The sequence below is a fragment of the Callospermophilus lateralis genome, chromosome 20 (genome assembly GCF_048772815.1).
Source record: "Callospermophilus lateralis isolate mCalLat2 chromosome 20, mCalLat2.hap1, whole genome shotgun sequence".
Lineage (NCBI taxonomy): Eukaryota > Metazoa > Chordata > Mammalia > Rodentia > Sciuridae > Callospermophilus > Callospermophilus lateralis.
In genome coordinates, this window is record NC_135324.1 from 12,577,394 (window position 1) to 12,598,628 (window position 21,235).

Here is a 21,235-nt window from a genome sequence, read left to right on the forward strand (position 1 = left end):
TACAAAAAGGCAGAAAGACAGATGGCGAAAATTGTTCTCCCTGCATTTAGATGATTCCCTGTCTCCTTCCTCCTCCGCCCAGAGACTTGAGAACCACACAGGCAGACAAGAATGCATATGGTGGACGACCAATGCATATGGCGGGTTACCCAAGAGGGGGAAGGACCTGGTAGATGTCAAAGGACACGTGTGTGTGTGTGTGTTGGGTCCTGGGGATGGCACCTAGGGCTTCGAGCCTGCTACCACGAGCCACCGCCTTAGATTCTCAAAAGAGTTGCATGTCCACGATCTCATTTGCTACAATTTTTACAAGACTTTTTTTTTTTCTTTTTAGATTTTTTTTTTTTTTTAGAAATTAGAGGAACAGGGATGAGTTTCATTGGGGCATGTGAGATATAAGACAGTGAAGTGAGCTACTATTCCCAGACCCCAGGAGAACTAGTGAAATTCGGATTGAGAATAAAATTGACATTTCTTAAAACCACGGCAAATATCTATGCTAGAAACGATTGCAATAACAATCGTCAACTTAAGAGCCAGTGACAGGGTCACCTGGGGGTGGTTATCAGGACTGATGGGCCAGGCCTTTTGCTGAAGGGGTCTGGTAGAATCAGGACCACCCCCCCCCACACACACACACACTTCTGGCACTCAGGAGATGTTTGCAATTTCAGGGAACTCTGTGAGCAGATGAAGTCCCCAAATGCCAAGATGTTCATGTCACTTCTATCAGCAGCCTTTGAAAATATTTCCTAAGAAAAGGCTACACAAAATCGCAAGGAATTGAATTTGTGGGTTTTTCTGTCACAGTGTAAATCAAAATCTGTCTGATTCCTTTAAGCTTTAGCAACTTCTGGGAAGATAGAAAAAGAAAGAATCGCTCAGTACCGGGAACGAAAATGGATCCTGAGAAAGGATGAGGCGTTTTTGAATAACTAGTGGGAATTGTCAATTAAACGATGATTATTTACCTTCTTCAAGGCTTCGAGCAGTTATATGACTAACCGAGCAAGCTTTCAAGTAATATAATCAACGCCTACACAAGTCGCCAACACACGGCCTCTTCAACAGATTATCAGACAATTCTATATAGCCTCTTCAATTAAAGAAGGGAACGAGGATTCAGAAGACTGACAAATTAAATTCTCAGCATAAATTAAACCTCAATCCAATCGGCTAAGGAAATACCAGCTTTCATTATAACCTCCCCACCTCTTCCTTGTAGTTGGTTAATGCTTCAGGAAAACCAGTTAATCAAAGCATTTGGCCAGGTGGTCTCTAAAATATGAAACTTGTCCTTTCCAAGGAAAAGGCTTTCTTTTTTCTTTTTCTTAATTTGAAAATTTTAAGCAAAAGCTCTTCACTGATTCGCAAGGGATAAAACCCGATCAGTTATCCCTGAGTTTGGCTTTCTGTGGTTTGCTATGAAAGGTACTCTGCTCAGGCAGCTGGGTGCTATTTCTACAGATTGCTCCTTAGGGTAGTGGGGTCTTCATACAACCAAAGCCAGGCATAGGGCCTGGTGGGGACACTCATATCACTGCATCTCTCAAGTTAGTTATTGGTCCATTACGGAGCCTGTGGCTTAAGAGAGCCAATATTGGATTGTTTGAAATCCAAGTGGAGTACCAAGGGCCTCTCCTGCTTCTGCTGATTTCACGACCGGAGGCTGTGAGCACAGGGCACCTATGGCCCAGTCTAGCGAGGCTCAGATCCGACCCACAGGGAGAGAATGTCCACATTGGCTGAGCTCTTCAAGAAAGTCAACTTTGGTGAGGACGCAGGGGAAAAGCATACTCTTACATTGCTGGTGGGGCTGCAAATTGGTGCAACCCATCTGGAAAGCAGTATGGAGATTCCTTAGAAAACTTGGAATGGAACCACCATTTGACCCAAATATCCCACTCCTTGGTCTATACCTAAAGGACTTAAAATCAGCATACTATAGGCACACAGCCACATCAATGTTCATAGCAGCTCAATTTACAATAGTTAAACTGTAGAACCAACCTAGATGCCCTTCAATAGATGAATGGATAAAAAAAAAATGTGGCATATATACACAATGGGATTTTACTCAGCTTTAAAGAAGAATGAAATGATGGCATTTGCAGGTAAATGGATGGAGCTGGAGAATATTATGCCAAGCAAAGTAAGCCAATCCCCCAAAATCAAAGGCCAAATGTTCTCTCTGATAAGTAGATGCTGATCCATACTGGGTGGGGAGGGCATGGGAAGAATGGAGGAAGTTTGATTGGGCAAAGGGGTGAAGGGGAGGGGAGGGGGCATGGGTTCAGGAAAGATGGTGGAATGAGATGGACGTCATGACCCTAGGTACATGTATGACCACACATGTGGTGCGACTTTACATCGTGTACAACCAGAGAAGTGAAAAGTTGTGCTCCATTTGTGTATGATGAATTGAAATGCATTCTGCTGTCATGTGTAATGAATTAGAACAAAATTTTAAAAAGTTAAAAAAAAAAACAGGAAGCCAATGGGAAGGAATATTCTCATCCTTCATGTAATCTGCTTTTCTTCCCTCTTTAAATCAGTAAATTTCCCAAGAGGAATAGGGTTTTGGCCCCGGTGACCAAAATTATGTCGACCAATAGAAACCCATGCCATTTCCTTTTCCCCTAAGAGACGTTATACCTTCCTTCCCCCACTTAGTAAACACCTGGTTTTACCACTCTTTATTAGTCCCCTCGGGATGCCCTTTGAAAAATACCCACATACTGATACCCAATTTGCAACTAGCACCTTTTTTTTTTTTTTTTAATAGCAGTTGGGTCTCAAAAATGGTGCCTTCTAACTCCAGAAGGCAGTAAAACAAAGTTTTGCTACCAAAAAAAAAAAAGTCAGCTTCAAGGAAAAATCCAGGTGGAAAAAAATAATAAATAATAATATCTCCTTGACATCTAAGCAAAATCATGTTTTGTTTTGTGTTTTAAAAAAATATCCTTACTTCAGGTGACTAAAACCGTCCAACCATGGACTCTAGTATTTGGAGCTAAGATATGCCTGGACCTGAAATCTTGTTTGGCCACTACTGCAAAAGCGAAAAGTTACTTAACTTACTCAAGACTTAATTTCTCATCTGCAAAATGGGCTTAAGAGGACTTAACACTTCCATGGGGGTGGCTGAAAGGGTCAAGGGCAACTCCACAGGCAAAGTACTCCTTATAATTAGCACATGGTCTGGAACAAAGTAGTACTCAATAAACAATGCTTAGTATGATCACCCACATGGCAGAGATGATGAATGGAATCGTTGGAAGAAATGCATATTCATTTAGAGACATCCTCATGATCACTTTCAAATCATCTACTCATATTAAAAAGAATAGGCCAGGATCTAAAATGAATAAAGCCACACTGGTCCCTAACTCTCATTAGCACTTTATTTTCTGAAATTATTTTCATTGGGTTCCTCTCGAAGAGGTCATAATATCGACTGTCTAGATAATAGTAAGAAAAAGAGCAGGAGGAACAGGGAGGAAAAGCGACTCACTAAATCCAAACATCAAATAAAACCAGGCCAGAAAATGAAACCCGATCATCTCTCCGTAATGCTCATTTTGCTAAGAAATCAAAGTAGCCAAAATCATGACTTAACCGTTACTGTGTTCTCACTTCCTAAGACCTGAGACTAGAGAATGCAATAATGAATTGAAGGGTGGCACGTGATTAACCATTTGGGGGCAATGTAGCAGTCAAGTTGTACTTAGAGGTCCTGTGTTACAGATGATAGCCGGAAAGTACCTTAGGAAGAAAAATAAAATCTGTCCCACATTTTCCCTTTGTCAGAAGCAGGGAAATGGGACCCTGAGAAGCACTGAATGATAAAACAGCAAGCAAAGTTGATAAATCATTGCTGGGCAGGAGTAGCGGAGAGATTTTGACTTGACTCTGGGGCTTTGCCTAATTGGTACTGGCCAGGCAGAGTGCTGTGTTGTTGGGGCTTTGAGCCCTAATGGATATGTATGTGATGGTTGACAGGGAGTAAGGGTGGGTGTGGTCACAGGTATGAAGAACAGAAGGCCACTGTTCTGTGTAAATGGATAGGAGGCTAGGATAGGGACATGAGAGCCCGCCATGCATGAAGACGTATGTGGTGGCGAGCACAGGTTCTCTCCTCTCTGTTCCTACAAAATGTAGGACTCAGCCAGGTGCGGTGGTGCATGCCCTTAGTCCCAAAGGCTTGGGAGGCTGAGGCAGGAGGATCGCGAGTTCAAAAACCAGCCTCAGCAAAAGTGAGGCCCTAAGCAACTCAGTGAGACCCTGCCTCTAAATAAAATACAAAACAGGGCTGGGGAGGTGGCTCAGGGGTTAAGTGCCAAAAAAAAAAAAAAAAGTAGAATTTCACAATATGGATATTACTTGACCAAATTCAGTGTGTTGTCAGGAACACTGAATTAAATAATCTTGGCAAAAAGGTTAAATAATCTACACGTGGACCCATGCTGAGAAACTGTCCAGTAGCATCCCATAGAGATAGATGAAGATTGTTATGGAATACAAAAAAAAAAAAAAAAAAAAAAAAACAAATCGCACATGCTACCAGATCTTATACCAACAGGAAATCCTTCCTTTATGCAGATGAAAAGAAAAGTTAATTATCCTTCCTTAATAGCGGGGCAACAAGACACAAAAGGGGTATTCTTCACTAAATGTCAGTAGATACATTTTAGCAACCTTGGATTTCAAGCTTTTTGTCTGTCACTTTAAGCGGGCTAACTGTTTGACAGATGTTCAATAATTGACACAGCTTATCTTCGGCTCCCAGGCTCCTTTCTTAAGTGATTGCCAGGATTTCCGGTTGCCATGGCAACTGTAAACACTGATGATTATTCCAACATGCCAAGGGGATTTAAACACATTCTTTTTTTAAAAAAAAATATTTATTTTAGTTGTAGATGGACATAATACCTTTATTTTATTTGTTTTTATTTTCATGTGGTGCTGGGGGCGGGGGGGGGGGGCGACGAACCCAGTGCCTCATGCATGCTAGGCAAGCGCTCTACCACTGAGCCACAACCCCAGCCTTAGACACATTCTTAAAATATTCCCTTGGCAGTGGGGGTGGGTCTATCTGTCCATCTCCGGCAAGAGAGAAAATATATAATTAATTCCCCAATGATTATATTTATTACGGCTAAACATACAGACCCATTTCTGTAGTTGTGCATAGGTGGTGAGGTTTTTTCCTCCCACTTAGTAAGAAGTTGCCAAGAATTGAGAAACTGTTTGCTCCAAGGTACGGGAGGGAAGAATTTATCTAGATAAATGAAATAGGAAATAACATGGACGGGGCAAAGGAGGCATATGGTACAGGGCATTGTTTCACGTGATCTAGGTGCAAGTCAAGGCCCTTGGTTCAAACCTCAGTGGTTCCAAGGGTAAACCTGGGATGATGATATCTGTCGTAAGCACATGCACCAGGAACTGTAACGCGCAAACAGAAACTAGTCCACTCTCAAGGAGAAAGTGAAAACAAGTGGAAAGACGGTGGCATTTTCCACAGATATTTCAAGTGATTGACCTATCTTCAAAATAATGATTCCATTTCCCAGGCTAATGTATTAATTAAAAAAAAATGATGGTGCACGTTCAGAACATAGAAAGATGTCATGTAAAATTCTGCATTTATGGCTTCTCATGAGAAGCCACGTGGCCAGGCGATTGTGAACCTGCTATTTCTCAGGGGGGGGGGCGCCATAAACTGGTCTGTGATGAAAGACAGTGGAATGAATTGGACGTCACTTTCCTATGATCATACATGAATACACTACGGCCAACCACAAGAATGGGAAGTGATACTCCACGTATGTATGGTATGTCGAAATGCCCTCGGCTGTCACGTACAACTAAAAAGAACCACAGCTCTATTTTGTATTTAGAGACAGGGTCTCCCTGAGTTGCTTAGCGCCTCACTTATTATGAGGCTGGCTTTGAACTCGCCATCCTCCTACCTCAGCCTCCTGAGCTGCTGGGATTACAGGCGTGTGCTACGGAGCCTGGCTGAACTGCTTTCTTACATTACATGCATTCCTAAAGTCTGTCCTGACTTCCGTCACTCAACCATTTCGTATCAATTGATCTTGTATGAAGCAGGTCCCAGTCCCACTCCGAGGACCGGGGCTTCTCCATGTTCCCATCAGTGACTGCTAAATTTCTCAGGTCCAGTCACAGACCAGGGCAAGCTTAAATGGAAAGCAAGAGGATCCCCACATCTACCAAGAACTTGTCTTTTTTGACATCTAAAAATATTTAAAAAAATATTGAGGCAAAATATACATAAAATTTACCATGCCAACTATTTTTAAGCATATAGTTCAATGGCTTTAAATGCATGCACACGGTTGGGGTAACCTTCAGCATCATTCATCTCCAGAAGTTTTTTTGTAATCCCACACTTCAATCACTTTGATCACTCATTCAACAAATAGCGTGTGCCTCTTACGGGTCAGGTGATCTCCTAGGCCCTAGGAAGACAGTAAGACAAGTTTCCTGAATGTGCTCCCGAATCCAGGATGGTGAATCCTGAGGTTCATGGTCGACATGACCTCCATCTTGAAATAAGTCCTTGGGGATGGGGACCCAGGACTTCAATCATAAGATGATAAGCGGGCATCACTTTTTGGTACCCACCCCCACCCCTAGCACAAACCTGGTGAACTCATCCCAAGTTTGCTCCAGGAAACATTTCTCCTCCATGTTCAGGTGCTGTCAGAGTGGGGCTCATCTCCCGCGGGCCCCAGGAACAGACCCACGTCCTCTGTCAGCCAAATAGCCTTTCTCTCTCCTGCACCACTCCTGTGTCCTCCCTTCACCGTAGTTCAAGGATGGACACGGGACTCAAGTTGACATACGAAAGACAATTGGGAAGGTCTTGCTAACATTTCTGGCAGTGAGGCCATTCTCTTTCTGCTGGGTGACCACGTAGCGAGAGGCAGCTTCAGGAGCACAGAGCCAACAGACAAGAGCCAGTCCTGACGCCGTCCCTTGAGAACGAACATCTAGTGGCATCGAATGGGAGTTTTATGCCAATGCATTCCCATTATTTGCCAACCCCATTGCAAATAGACTCCGGCAGCTGGAAATAAATGGCTCCTGACGGATAGAACAATTAGAGGACAGACACAGTCTTGAAGAGTGTCCTGTCATCAGAAGCATCCATCAGGCAACTCTGTGGCGACTTTGGAAAGTAGGTTCTCAAAGTCTACCTTCTTCATTCTGTTGAAAACAAAAATCAGTCCCCCTCTCCTCCAGGAGTCCTGTTCCTGCCTCACAGTATCACCGACTTTCTGCTTTGATACTTCTTACTCAGATTTCCCCCGGCCTCATTCTAACTGAGCATCACGTCATCTCTAAGACTAGGATGGTAGGGGCAGTGCCACACCCTGCCGTGCAATCTTGGCCAAGTCACTTGAATTCTCTGAGTTTTTAGGGTCAAAAACGGTGGTAAGCGCCCTGGGACAGGAGAGCTGAGCTCTTCTGAAGATAGGAGGAGACGAAGGGATCATGGAGAGAAGGTTTTTCTCAGTAAGAGCTCTGAGCGCAGCATTCGGCATTGACCTGATGTAAAATATCACCCACGAGTTTGCACAGGGCAGACACAAAGGGCTGTGAGCCACAGATGGCCCAGAGTGTCCTGTCCAGGAGGGCATGTGGCTGCAGCAGGCAGGGCTGAGGTCTGCACAGAGAACTTTTCCAGGCAGCTTCAAAAGCACAAAGCAATTGCCACCTGATGTGTCAACGGTAGCTACAAAGGACAACAAGATTTGAGCCTTCCCCACAGCCCTTTAGATCGCAAATTGCTGAGTGGACACCGATTAGCTGACCTCCTCTGCTGGTGCCTGGCCCTGGGTGCACTTGTTCTGCTGAAGGCAGGAGCCTGAACCTTTGTGCGCTTTATAAGCTTCTTAACCAAGACCTGAAAAGGGGCGGGGGATCTAGGTGCCTACTTTCCTCTCTGCTTCGGGAAGACTGCACGTTCCCATTTCTGAACTCTATGGGGATGGGTGCCCAGGTCACTAGTTTAGCCAACACAAGAAAGCGGCCTATTTTTTTTTTCTTGGTATCATTTGTTTTTTAACTTGTGAGTATGTCCCAGAGCTGAGAAAAGCAAAGATACAAATGAAAAGATTCAGACCAGAGATCTGTGGTCGACCAGCTGTCTCTACCTAAAAAAAAAGCCAGGACAAACTTGAGAAGGGTCATCAGCTTACAGTCTCCAAAGTGGCATCTGCAAAGCATCCTGGGCTGTAGTTCGACTGAAGGTAAAGACGCATTACCTGGTAACGCCAGGTGGACCTTGTTTGGGAGATCATGGGATTAAAAAAAATTGGTGCAGATGAGTTTCTCTAAATCTTAGCATTGTAAATCTCCAAGAGCATGTCCCAAATTTATTTAATTAAGGAACATACTCCCCATTAAGGAACCAGAGTTGATTACTGGAGACAAAAAAAAAGACAAGAAAGAAAATTCCACTATCATAATATCATGGCGACTGAGACACCATGCATTGTTAGCTCAGCAGTCGGTTGAGATTTATTCTGAAGAAGCCATGTTATAAGAGATCTCAGCGTGGAGAAGAGATGGGAAGAGGTGTGAACTGCATCAGAGCTCAGAGCATGAGACCCTCAAAGGCAGATCTTGGTTCTGAAATCAGCGTGGCTGTGAGACACTTTTTTGTCGTCAGCCTCACTCACGTGGGTGCAGCATGGATAGCGATTGTACTTTTTTCTCAGATCATTCTGAGCACTTCACCTCCCTGACTTTTATCAACAAGCCTGTCTGGCACCACAGGTCCTACCTTCGAAAGCTGATTTTCAAATAATATAAAAAAGTCTCTTATAGGGCTGGGGTGTGGCTCAGTGGCAGAGCACTCGCCTGGCACACGGGAGGCACTGGGTTCGATGCTCAGCACCACATAAAAATAAATAAGTAGAATAAAGTCACTGTGTCCACCATCAACAACCGAAAGGCCTCTTACCCCACATTGTTTTGTACCTGGAGTTGATGGGTCAATTGAAAAAGATGGTACCAGTGAGAAGTCATTAAAAAAAAGTCATGTTTACATCTTCACCATTGGATGGAACTAAACCCACTTATTATCAGTGATAGATCTGACTTATTTGTACATGGTGCATTTATGTTACTTCATTCATAAAATCACTTATGACTTAGACAATTAAATTTATTGTTCCTCAGCGTTTGGCTGTAAGGCCACTGTGTCCCTTAGCATTAATCTGTTTTCTCATCTGACTATTGGCTGGGTGTTACTTTCACAGAAACTGCCTTCATTATATTTCCCACGCACCGCCGACTCTCGTTCACAGCTCAACTCCTGCTAGAAAATGACTTGTACAGAGAGGAGGCAGGGTCATGCCAGGGTCTGAGGTATAACTGTTCTGTTTAGAAATAGACTCTGCGTCTGTCTTGCCCACGAATCTCCCTTCCTCTCACACTCCCTCCCCATCCCTTCCTCCTTCCCTGCCTTCCTCCACTCTCTCCCTGCCCTCCCTCCTTCTGCATTCTTCCCTCCCTCCTTTCCTTTCTTCACTCCTCCCTCCCCACCTCTCACTCTCCCTCACTTCCTTGCTTTGCCCCTCCCTCCTTCCCTCTCTCCCTCACTTCCTTCCTTTCCTCCCCCACCCTTCCTCACTTCCTCTGTTTGCCCCTCCCTCCTCTCCCCCTCCCTCACTTCCTTCCTTTCTTCCCCTTCCTCCCTCACTTCCTTCCTTTCCCCCTCCATCTCACTTCCTTCCTTTCCTCCCCCTCCGTCATCCTCCCTTCCTTCCTTCCTCCCTTTCTTCCTTTCCTCACCCACTCTCCCTCACTTCCTTCTTTTCCCCCTCCCTCCCTCCCTCACTTTTTTCTTTTGTCCCCCTTCCCTCCCCCTCCTCCCACCCTCCCTCACTTCCTTCCTTTGCTCCTCCCTCCCACCCTCCTTCACTTCTTTCCTTTGCTCCTCCCTCCCTTCCTCTCACCCTCACTTTCTTTACTCCTCCCTCCCCTCCCTCACCTCCTCCCACCCCTCCCTCCCCTCCTCCCTTTCCTCTCCCACCCTCCCTCACTTCCTTCCTTTGCTCCCCCCTCCCACCCTCCCTCACTTCCTTCCTTTGCTCCTCCCTCCTCTCCTCCCACCCTCCCTCACTCCCTTCCTTTGCTCCTCCCTTTCCTCTCCCACTCTCCCTCACTTCCTTCCTTTGCTCCTCCCTCCCACCCTTCCTCACTTCCTTCCTTTGCTCCTCCCTCCCCTCCTCCCACCCTCCCTCACTTCCTTCTTTTGCTCCTCCCTCCCCTCCTCCCACCCTCCCTCACTTCCTTCTTTTGCTCCTCCCTCCCCTCCTCTCCTCCCCTCCCCTCCCTTCCTTCCTTTCTCATTAACTTTTCTTGAATCTTCTCCAAAGGATTTCACAAGTTTCCTAAGGAAATGACAATCCTTCCCTTCTGGGCTTGTATTTCTGTAGTTTATCATGATATCTGAAGTCTATATTTATACCTACACCTGACATAAACAGGCTGTGGAATAAAAGCACCCGGTTCTTGGCAGCATAGCTCAATAGTGAGGAGTGGAGGGCTCCAGACCTACTTAGAGCATCCAGCCAGTCAGGAAGCTTCACCTGCCACCGCAGCCGTCATGTGTGTTCCAGAAGGAAGGGAGCTCCTCTGTTTATCCAGAATGTTCATTAAGGGGAAGTGGGTGGAGAGAGAGACCCTATAGTTCTTTTAAAGCCACTGCCTTTTCTTTATTCTCAGCAGAATCTTGTTCATCAGACCCTGGAATTTCAATGGAAGACCATGCCCAGGCTTCCCAGGGAGGCACTGCTAGTTAACTGCTAATGGGAGTTGGTTTCATTAGGGGAGACCCATGGTGAGACTTTGCAGGTGTAATGGCAGATCAAGAACAGACAGACAAGAGGAAGAAAACAGTCCTTTAGGTTTCCCTCAGTCACACAGTATACACAATGGCCCAGTCCGTGTAAAACAGTGCATTTCAGCCTTTCCCACAAATGCACCCTCAGTTGAGTAGCAGAATAAACACACAATCCTAAAGCTCAGGAAGCAGCCCCTGCATGTCTGGGAGGTATATTCCACATTCATTCTGTTTCTGAGTTCTTCTGCCAAATGATATCCGTGGTGACTTTAATATAGAATATCTTAACGTTCAACCATGTATTCATTAGTCGGCTCATAGACACAATTCTCAGGAAGGAATCATGACCCCAAGTACATGCGTGAAGACACGCAGGATGTGACTCGACTCTGTGCACAGCCAGAGGTGGGAAAAACGGGGCTCCGTATGTGTGCCGTGCATTGTGATGCATTCGGCTGTCACGTGTAACAAATTAAAATGTTTTTCAAAAGGAGAATTCTGTCCTGTGGCGCTAAATGCTCTCAAGAAAACAAAGACCACAAAAGAGTTGGAGAATGACAGGTGCTGTTTTAGAAATAGCAGGCGAGAGGAGAGAGTGAGCAGAGATGGGAAATGAAAGAAGGCTGCCAGCCACGGGGTGTGGGGACAGGGTGTCTTAGAGGAAGACCCACCGTGGGCAGAGACGGTTTAGTGTCTTTCAGTGACAGCAGGTGGCTAGGACAGAATGTGACGGGGGGAATGAGACAGTTCATAGAGACTGTTGGCCAGGGGAAGGATTTTTAGATGTTTCCCTGAAAGTCTTTTCAAGGGTGTTCAGCAAGAGAGAATCATGAGCGGACTTGGGTTTAAAAGGATTGTTCTAGCTCCTCTGAGAACAAGGGATTGGAAAAGGAACAGGGAACAGAAAAACAAGTGGTTATAGGAAATGCTTTGGCTGGGTGAGGGGGATGGAGTCTACAAGTAGGTGAGGGTGACCTGAAACAGGGCCCCAGAAAGATTCTTTTGATTTGGATTCTGGGGAAGAAGCACCGAATACCAATTACTACCACCACTACTTAAGACAAAGGCACCAACGTCTCTTACTTGGATGATTCCAACATCCACTCTCCTGGTTTCTCCTCATAAATCCCTGCCCCAATACGGCCCGTTTCTCACACCTTTCAAGAGAATGTTATTTCCCAAACTATAGACTCAACACCTACTGGCTTTCTACTACTCTCTAAGGACATATTCCTTAAGACGACTTCACCAACGCTCAGCAGAAATGTTTTAAATGCTGGATAAAGGCTCAATATGTTCTCGAAGGTGTTCTTGGAAGAAGAAAAAAGATGGGGTGAGTTAGTTTCTGCATTTTTTTAAAAAATTGTTTTAGTTGAATAAGGAAAGCTCTTCCTTTTTTAAAATTATATATTTCAGTAGGCACCAGCGAGTCTTTAAGAGCTGGTATTCAACACCTCCCATCAGGCTCTTGCTGCTGTGTCAAAGATTAGATCCTGTTCCTAGCACCAGATCATCTGTGGGACATTTCCTTGGTGAAGTGTGGTCAACGTAGGAAAAATGACATTCTTACTAATGCCTATGGTCACCACGAGTAAGACGCAGTTCCAATATCTGCAAGGCACTTTTAACATATAGTTCCTTCTATTTCTTAGGGACTGCACATTTTTTTTTTTAGCACATAGCAAGGAGACTCTGACCCATAAAAAAAATTAAGATTTCTCCAAAAGCCTCGAAGAAATAGTCATAGCCTTAGAGCACTGGCCAAATATAGATCTGACTTTGGAGCCAGAATGAAAATTGATAAACTCATTCTTCATTGCTGACTTACAGAAGGAATCATCGACCAGATCTTTATAACATTGCAAATGAAATAATAGCAGGAATACTAAAAAAAAAAAAAAATAATAACCCTGATTTTCTTGCATGTATAAATGAGGGCTGAACTATATTAGATTTTAAGGGGTTGATGGCAGGATTGGAAAAATAAAGATACCTGAGTGAGGGTAGTGTATAATGACGTCACAATAAGAAGCGGCTTCAACTACTACTGTAGCAACTAGTCATTGAAATCTCTAGGGCATGTATGAATGTATCAGTATTCTGCAAAACTGAATTCAGCGTCGAAAGGCACCCCAAAATAACCTTTTTGACTTAACTACTCTGGGCAATGGTAACCAAGACAAACACACTGGCTTAGATTCTGCAAAAGTTAGCATCATCCCTCTTAGTCTCTTTGTTCAGAAATCTGATACCGTGATGAGGTGGTGTGCATCCATCATCTATGATTTTGAAAGTCCCAGACTGTTTTTTTTTTTCTTTTTTAATCTCTCTTTGGTTTCCCATGGTAATACAATGTAGACCAGGAGAAAAGCCAAAGGAGATTTGAAGCAGGCTGCTAGGCACAGAGCGCGTCTATCCCTAGGAAGACTTCCTTAGCCGTCAGTAGAGAGTACGAGAGTCACAGGACCAGCCTCTGGGTGACCTCATGCAAGGCCTTCATAGAGGGAGGTCACTCTGCTAACGTCTAGAATTCTAGAACCCAGGTCTTCTGTCTTCCGGTCCAATACTCTCCTGTGCATGCTCAAAAATTTGGAGCTTTAAAACTTCAATAGAAAGATATAGGCTTACTCGTGACAGCTGTGGATGAACTTGTAAAATCCTTACTCCTTCTCTACGGGCCAATGCAAATTTCTGCCTCCGTAGCCTGGAAACGGGTGAGGCGAACCGCCACCTTGGAAGTGAGCAACGTCGTCAAGGTGTGATGGCCGCCGCACCAAGGGCTTGATTCATTTGGCTGTGTGTGGGGGGTGGGGGTGGGAGGGTCTCTTGTGGGGACGTTGGAAGTTGTCTACACCGACTGAAATGTCCCAAGAGATCTTGGCTCCTATTTAAGATAGGCGCCATGTAAATAAATCAGGAGTCTCTGCACTTGGTGTCGGGAGCTTGAATTCATTGCTCCTGAGATGACACATTTTGTTTTTCCAAAAGCCAAAGTGTCCCTGCACTACTGATGAAACTTCTCCAGGGGATCCCATCAAGGATACCACTGACATGGACTTCCTGGTCCTTTGGTCAGTCAGGTGCCAAGTGTGAACACTGTAACTACGTCAGTCAGACTGCGGAATTGAGCTAAGAACACCCCCCTGGGTACCCTGGGGTCACCACGTGCCGCCCCCTTTTTTGATGACACATGTGCTCGCTGGTCCTCCACATTCTTCTTGATCCTCTGCTGTCCCCTATCTGCCTGAACTTTGGTTTGGTGGGTGGCGTGGTCTCTGAAACTTTTGGAGCCCTATTCTATGTTGTCAACAGGGGAAGTCATTTCTATAGGAAATTCACAGGTGATCTGCCCAGAGGAACAATGAATTTTCCAGTATTTATGAGCTCTGGAGATTAAAAGAAAAAACCACTCACCTACAAGGTCCACCTATTCCTGACTTGATCACCTCCATTTTTTTTTTTCTTGTGTGGTGCTGGGGATTGAACCCAGGGCCTTGGGCACAGAAGGCCAGCACCCTACCAACTGAGCCACACCCCCAGCCCCTGGTGGCTCTCATTTCTTTCTCTTTTCTTCCCTCCTTTCTCCTTCTCCCCTTCCCCTTCGTCCTCCTCCTCCTCCTCCCCCCCTTTTTCTTCTTCCTCTCTCTCTTCCTCCCTCCCACCCTCTCCCTCTCCCTCTCTCCTTCTGTATCAAAGTAAAAACAAGCTGATCAGCCCCAGGGGTCTTCCCATCTTTCTTCCCGGCCTCCCCGTAACCCATCTCTTGTTTTTACCCGTGTCTAAAAATACATGGACCGACTTTCAGCCTGAATCTTAAAAATTAGTTTCCATCTACTCCTGAGCATTTTTGAAAGCATGAATTGGAAAACCCATCTTCACCCATAGTTAGCTGTCACATCTTAGGACACATCATCTGCAGATTCAGAAAGAATCAGCGTTTTTCAAAATAATTGTGCTCTTTCTCCAAGAATTCAGCCTAACCATGACCAATGCATCTCTTAAATAAAAATTTAGGATGTGCGTATCAGAGTGTGTGTGTGTGTGTGTGTGTGTGTGTGTGTGTGTGTTTGTTTTAAAAAATCGCCCAGGGAGGGGGAGGAGGCCATTAGCAGGACACTCATTCCTTAGTTATTTCCAGGAACTTCTCTTTTGAGAGGACAATCTACCTGCCTTAATTTTCACGGACCCCCTGTGAGTTACAGATGCCGGATGCCTTTTCTCGGCTGTTTCTCCGATGACAGGCCTAGTGGCACATCAGAGGAGAAGCAGTTGGTGTTGGGGAGCAAATTCGGAGCTGACCGCAGTGGGGACGGTCCAATATAATGGGGGAGAGTCATCATGTGGTTAAGGTGGGGATGTCAGGCAACTTCATAGGGTCCCCGTGGGAGGGGGCTGACAGATGTGTGCAAGGCATCACTGCAAGCAGAGCAGAGAGTCAGCAGGGGATCGTTAGTCTGCTCCAAGATCTGGGCTCCTGGGTGATGAAGAGGTAACAGCTTATAAGAGCCCTGCATCCATGACACATCCCCGGGTCAACCCCCAGAATAGTCCCGAATTTTTTTTTTTTTTCCAAAGGCATCCAGGGTCTGAAAGGCAAATCTATTCTTGCTGTCTGTCGACAGAAACTCTTTTAACTTTATTACTTTCTTATTTTTATTTTTCAATTCATTTGTTCTGCAGTGTTTTTCTGCTTCGGCTGGAATCGGAGTATCGGGGACTCCAGGAAAACGGATGATCAGGAGGACCCTTTCACTTACTGCTTAGATGAAAGACATTGGTGCACAGTGGAAAGTTTTTAAAGCCAGGATCAGGGAGGATTAACTGGAGACTTACCTGGTTCTATTTTTTTTGGGGGGGGGTGGGGTGGGGTGGGGTGGGTGGGTACTGGGGATTGAACTCAGGGACACTCAACCACTGAGCCACCTCCCCAGCCCTATTTTGTATTTTATTTAGAGACAGGGTCTCACTGACTTGCTTAGGGCCTCGCTGATGCTGAGGCTGGCTTTGAACTTGTGATCCCCCTGCCTCAGCCTCCTGAGCTGCTGGGATTTCAGGCCTGCGCCACTGCACCCAGCTTTACCTGGTTCTATCCTAATGGGGTCATTCATTGTCATTTTGAAAATATGACAGAACCACAGGAAAGCGTTATGGATCGTAAGCTTTAATGAATCGACTCTGATATTCAAACTGGAGAGGTCACGTGGGATACTTAACGGTGGAGGGGTTTCTAGGTAGTTTCCTGAAGGAAGGTGTTCACGATTAGAAAACTGACGGAAGGACATTCTCTGCTTCCCTCTAGCCTGCTTAGTCCTGACCCTCTGCATTAAATCCACACTTGATCTTAATTCTTTTTTTTTTTTTTTAAATATATTCACTTATTTTAAAAAATTCTTAGATTTGTTTTAATCAGTCAAACATGACAGCAGAATGCATTTATGCACTTTGCCATATCCTACAGAGATGGGATATAGTTTCTCATTTTTCTGTTTGATGAGCTATCATCTGGAATGCCAGTTCACGACAAGATCACCTATGTTTATTGCATATATCTTTTTTTTCCTGTTAAAAACTGTTGCTGGATACATTGGATTTTGTTGAAAGGAAAAGGAACAGGTCTACCTACCAGCATGGAGCAAGTTGGGTATGGTATCTGCTATCCAGGAGAACGTGGCAGACTTCTCACAGTAGCAATGGCAGGCCTGGGTGGGAGTACAGATTTCTCCCATCTTCTCTATATTGTATTTCACTGTTTTTTTTTTTTTTTCTTTCCCGTGGCCAACACCCAGCTTCCCCAGTTGAGATAAGTATGGAAATGAAAAGAGAAGCAACGTCAACTTGAATTTAAAGTTTTCGAACCCGAAAGTGAGCGGCGGGTCCGCCTGGCATCCTGCGATCCCCTGGAGCCATTCTCTTAACCAGGCTACGGTGCCATCCGGGAGCTGGGGTGTTTCTGTCTTTTTTTAAAAAAAAAATTCCTGCAGAAAGTTAAGTCAAGTCGTCTGAGCCTTGCTGAGAGCAGACTTCATGCACATCACTGCACATTTGCCCCCGTAACACGGCAAGGGCCTGCCACCCGAGAGTCAGCAGAGCCCCAGGCAGAAGCAAAGCGGATTCCTGCCAACCCCTGGCACTTCCAGCGATACCCATCTCTCAAGGCCAGGGAGCAAGGACATCTATTTCAGCTTGAGCATTTGGAGCGGATTTTGAAATGGAAAAAAAATAAAACAAAAAATAAAGTAAAAGAAGAGCTATCCGATTTTCAGGAGACCCATGTGTTCAAGCATTGTGGAAATTTCTAGACAGCAGAAATAGCTCCTTCCTCCATAGGCTGCAATAAGATGTTTTCTTTTTCTTTTTCTTTTGGAAAACCATGTAAAATCTGCCCTCATGGGAGATCACTAAATTCAATCATATTCTTTTAAAACATTTTTTTTTTGGTATAGGAATTTGCATGTTAGCCCCAAATATTAATTTATAAAAAGTATGCCCTAAAGTAAATTAAAAACCTTAAAATCATTATTAAGGAATGTTGGAAATCAGCTGGGTGTGGGGGCATACATGAGTGTGATCCCAGCAGCTCAGGAGGCTGAGGCAGGAGGATTGAGAGTTCAAAACCAGCCTCAGCAATGGCGAGGCCCTAAGCAGCTCAGTGAGACCCTGCCTCTAAATAAAATACAAAATAGGGCTGAGGTGGTGGGTCAGTGGCCTAATGCCCCTGGGTTCAATCTCTGGTACCAAAAAAAAAAAGGAATGTTGGAAATCAAAATATATTTAAATAACATCTGACATCTATTCAAATAACCAAAGAAGCAATCTTGGTACAATGAGATCTCAGGTATCATCATCTAGCTTCAATTACCATGAACAGTGTTTCCTACTTATTCATCTATAGGCCCTCTACTAAGTATGGGGCTGGCTATCATTTAGCAAGGACATTTTATTTTATTTTTTTTTAACTTTTCATTACGTAAAAAATATTCACTTTTTATTTCAGTTTTTGGTTTTTATATTTTTAACCTGAAATATGGGTAGGATTTTAACACATACTCTTTCTTTGGTTTCTATCGAGATTCTGTACTTTTGAAAGTTTACCCTGTTTTCTATACATATTCTAAAATGATTTTCTTAGTTGCTAAGAAACATCATATTTGTTTGAATACCTTTTTTTTTCTTTTCTCATTTATATGGCAGATATAGCATCTATATTCTAAGGTGGTTCTAAGGACTAAATGAGTTAATACCTGTCAAAGCACTTACAATATTTCCTGATGTGTACTATCCAGCATGTGTTAGAAACTTTTGAAAGTGAGCTACTGCCTCACGTTATTTTTTTTCCTACCTACATCCTTATTTTCTCAAATTATTAAAAGGAGGGTTATAATCACATTTTGTTTTCTCTGAAAGAGGAAGCAGCACAATATGCTGTTACTATTCAAAACTCAATGAGCTGCAACGGATCGGAGTACCATGGTATTAATGACAGGACAGGGTGTGGACCTTTATGAATCACAGAGATGGCATGCACGTTGGAAATCTTCTCCCTAATTGCCATGTTTACGCAGCTTGCTGATCTTGATTACTTCCATTCTGCCTTCTTTACAGAGCCTTATCTAGCTGGTCATGCTTCCTAGTAATTTCATTTTCTACGACGCTCATTTGCCTTTTCACGGATTCTGCTTTGCAGATTTTAATTCCTTCATTTCTAACCTTTCCAACTCCCTGCAAACCTCCGTCTGTATTGGAGGCAGCTTCTTCCACGATCACGTTTGTCTCATGGAATCCACGGTTTCTTCTACTCGACTGAAAAAAACCGTAAGAGTTGCCTCCTTGAATTTTCCTACTTTCTGATAGAATCCCTTTCAGAGGCAAAATCTTATTTTTCTGGTTCTGTTTCGTTTTGCTTCTTCTGACATTTCTCCCTCCTTCCTGTACCTTTCATCACTGGGAATCTTCCAAGACCCCATGATGGAGGTTTCCTGTTTTACTCTTTATGAACATGGTTTGTGATTCCACCCAGGTCTTGGGGTCACCAACCCCCCCAAAGGGACGCATCCCTTCATTTCTCCCAACACGCTGCATGGGGCTCCAGAATCCCCACCTTCGATCTTCAAGTCTGAGGCGATTTCATGGCTATTCTCTGTTTCCAAATTATTGGTGTTGGGCGATGACCAATGTCCTAAGATTTGGAGGAGCCAAGATAGAACTTTCTTTCTTTCTTTTACATAAATGCATTTCATTTCGAATTCGTTATCTATGACAGCAGAATGCATTCCAGTTCATATGACACATGCACAGCACAATTTTTCACGTCTCTGGTTGTACACGATGTAGAGTCACACCATTCGTGTCTTCCTGTATGTACTTAGAGTAATGACATCCAAGATAGAACGTTCCAATACTTCTGTGACCACTGTGGCTCTCCTCTGTGTCCACACTGAAGGTGTGAGGTCAACCTCGTTGGACCAACTGCCCGCTCTAGACTCATGTAGTGTTGCTTTGCCAGTCATATCGTCTTTCCCTTCTACCCCTAAATCCTTCGGATCTTGTAGGGGCGCATCCCCCTCCACCAAAGAATCTCAACTAAGTTTCTCCAGAGACCTCACCATAATTATTAACAGAATGTCACCGAAAGGTTTCTACAAAAGAGCTCAAAGGTGGTTAGACTTCCTATTTCCTGAGGCTCTGTCTTGTAGAATCTAAGTTTGGCCACGAAGTTCATGATGCTTACTTTTGCTTTTGTGGTAAAACCTCTGACTAATGAGAGAGAGAGAGAGAGAGAGAGAGAGAGAGAGAGAGCGAGCGAGCCCACTCTGTTTTTTTCAAAGTAAAAACAAAAACAACGAAATACTTTTATGTAGGTTCTTGCAAAAATGTAAATCTCCAAGCCCCTCCTCCTACCCTCCCATCGGGTAGAAAGTTCAAAGAATTCCTAGACTCATTGTTCAAAGGACGAAATTTTGACACGAACCATACTCTGGACTGGCCACAGCCAATAAACCTGTTTCCTGTTAAGCCTCATCTGTCCTACATCCATCTGACCCCCACCAATCCACAAATACTTCCCCAAGGGACCCTTCTCTGACTCCCCTCCCTCTCTCCCCCTCACCCCATAACCTAGAGCACCTATCTCAGTGTGGTTGTCTCATTGCCCTCCTATTCCACCCAGATCTAGAGGCCACAAGATGGGAGGACCCTATTGATCCTGAATCTGCTGCATCTACTACCAGGTTTAGTATCTCATCAGTTCTGCCAAAGTCACTTCTTTTTACTTCTTAAAAACAATCTATTTGCCGGGCACGGGTGTTGCAACCCTGTAATCCCAGTGGCTCGGGAGGCTAAGGCAGGAGAATTCAAGGTCAGCCTCAGCAACTCAGCGAGACCCTGTCTCTAAATAAAAAAAATAAAATAAAAATAAAAAGGGGTTAGGGATGTGGCTCAGTGGTTAAGCACTCCTGGGATCAATCTCTGCTATCCAAAAAAAAAAAAAAAAAGAAAAGAAGCCACTTATTTTCCTCGCCCATGAAATTCAAATTTCTATATTTCACTAGAACTCGTCAGAATGAAAGCAAACTAAAATAAAGCTCCACATTTAGAAGGGGTGCTGCCTTGCAGATAGAAATTTTGGCATGAGAGAGAGAGAGAGGGAGAGCAGATAGAGAGAATAACTTTGCAAGGCGGCAAGACCCCCAGAGAAAGGGCACGAATGTCCTTCATAGCGAGCTGCTGATTTCAGAGGTGCTTCGGACCCGCCTCATTTTTCAGCAGGCAGAAACTACAGAAGGAAGAAATGGGCTATGCAAATCAGCGACTTGGTGTTGCTTTCAAGCCCCGTTTGTCTTTCCAAAAGGCAAGCTCGCTTTGTGTGAAATGACCAGAAGCCAGCTTTGAACACCCAGAACCTAAGCAACTCGGCCTCTCCAAGGTGCTCCCTAGAGTACGGGTTGGTTTGAAAGAATAAGAAAGTGTGCAAATTCCAAGTGATTTCACAACGGAGCCGGCCTTTGGCAAGCTCTGAAATGCCACATAATCAGCTCTAACGATGGCTCCAGCGGAGCCTGCCATGCGGACTTATGAATTCCTGTGGAGCGTTCTTATAACACCCCTCCTCTCCAGGGGTTAATTTTGATGGTGAAGATTGTGATAATGTGTTAATCTGCAGCTAGCGGATGTGAGAAAAAAAATGGGGTGTATTACCGCCAGAGAAGGCAAGATCTTTCTGGGTTCTGCATAGAATGGCAATTCATTTTTTTTTTTTTAAGCAACCATTATGTCCCCAAGATCTGAACAGGCTCTGATCCGCCTCTGAATTAGACTCAACATTTCTTTTAGTCCATAACACAGGCTAAG

At 44.4% G+C, this 21,235-nt stretch overlaps 1 protein-coding gene and 1 non-coding gene across 7 annotated transcripts in view; both read right to left on the reverse strand.

Annotated features, from left to right (window-relative positions):
* The window catches only part of LOC143385570 (contactin-4), a 271,910-nt gene that overhangs the window by 172,535 nt on the left and 78,140 nt on the right, over nt 1-21,235 (reverse strand). The gene's annotated exons all lie outside the window — the stretch shown is intronic.
* Trnar-ucu (transfer RNA arginine (anticodon UCU)) lies at nt 14,353-14,426 on the reverse strand. Its single transcript has one exon. It is a non-coding gene; the product is annotated as a tRNA-Arg (tRNA).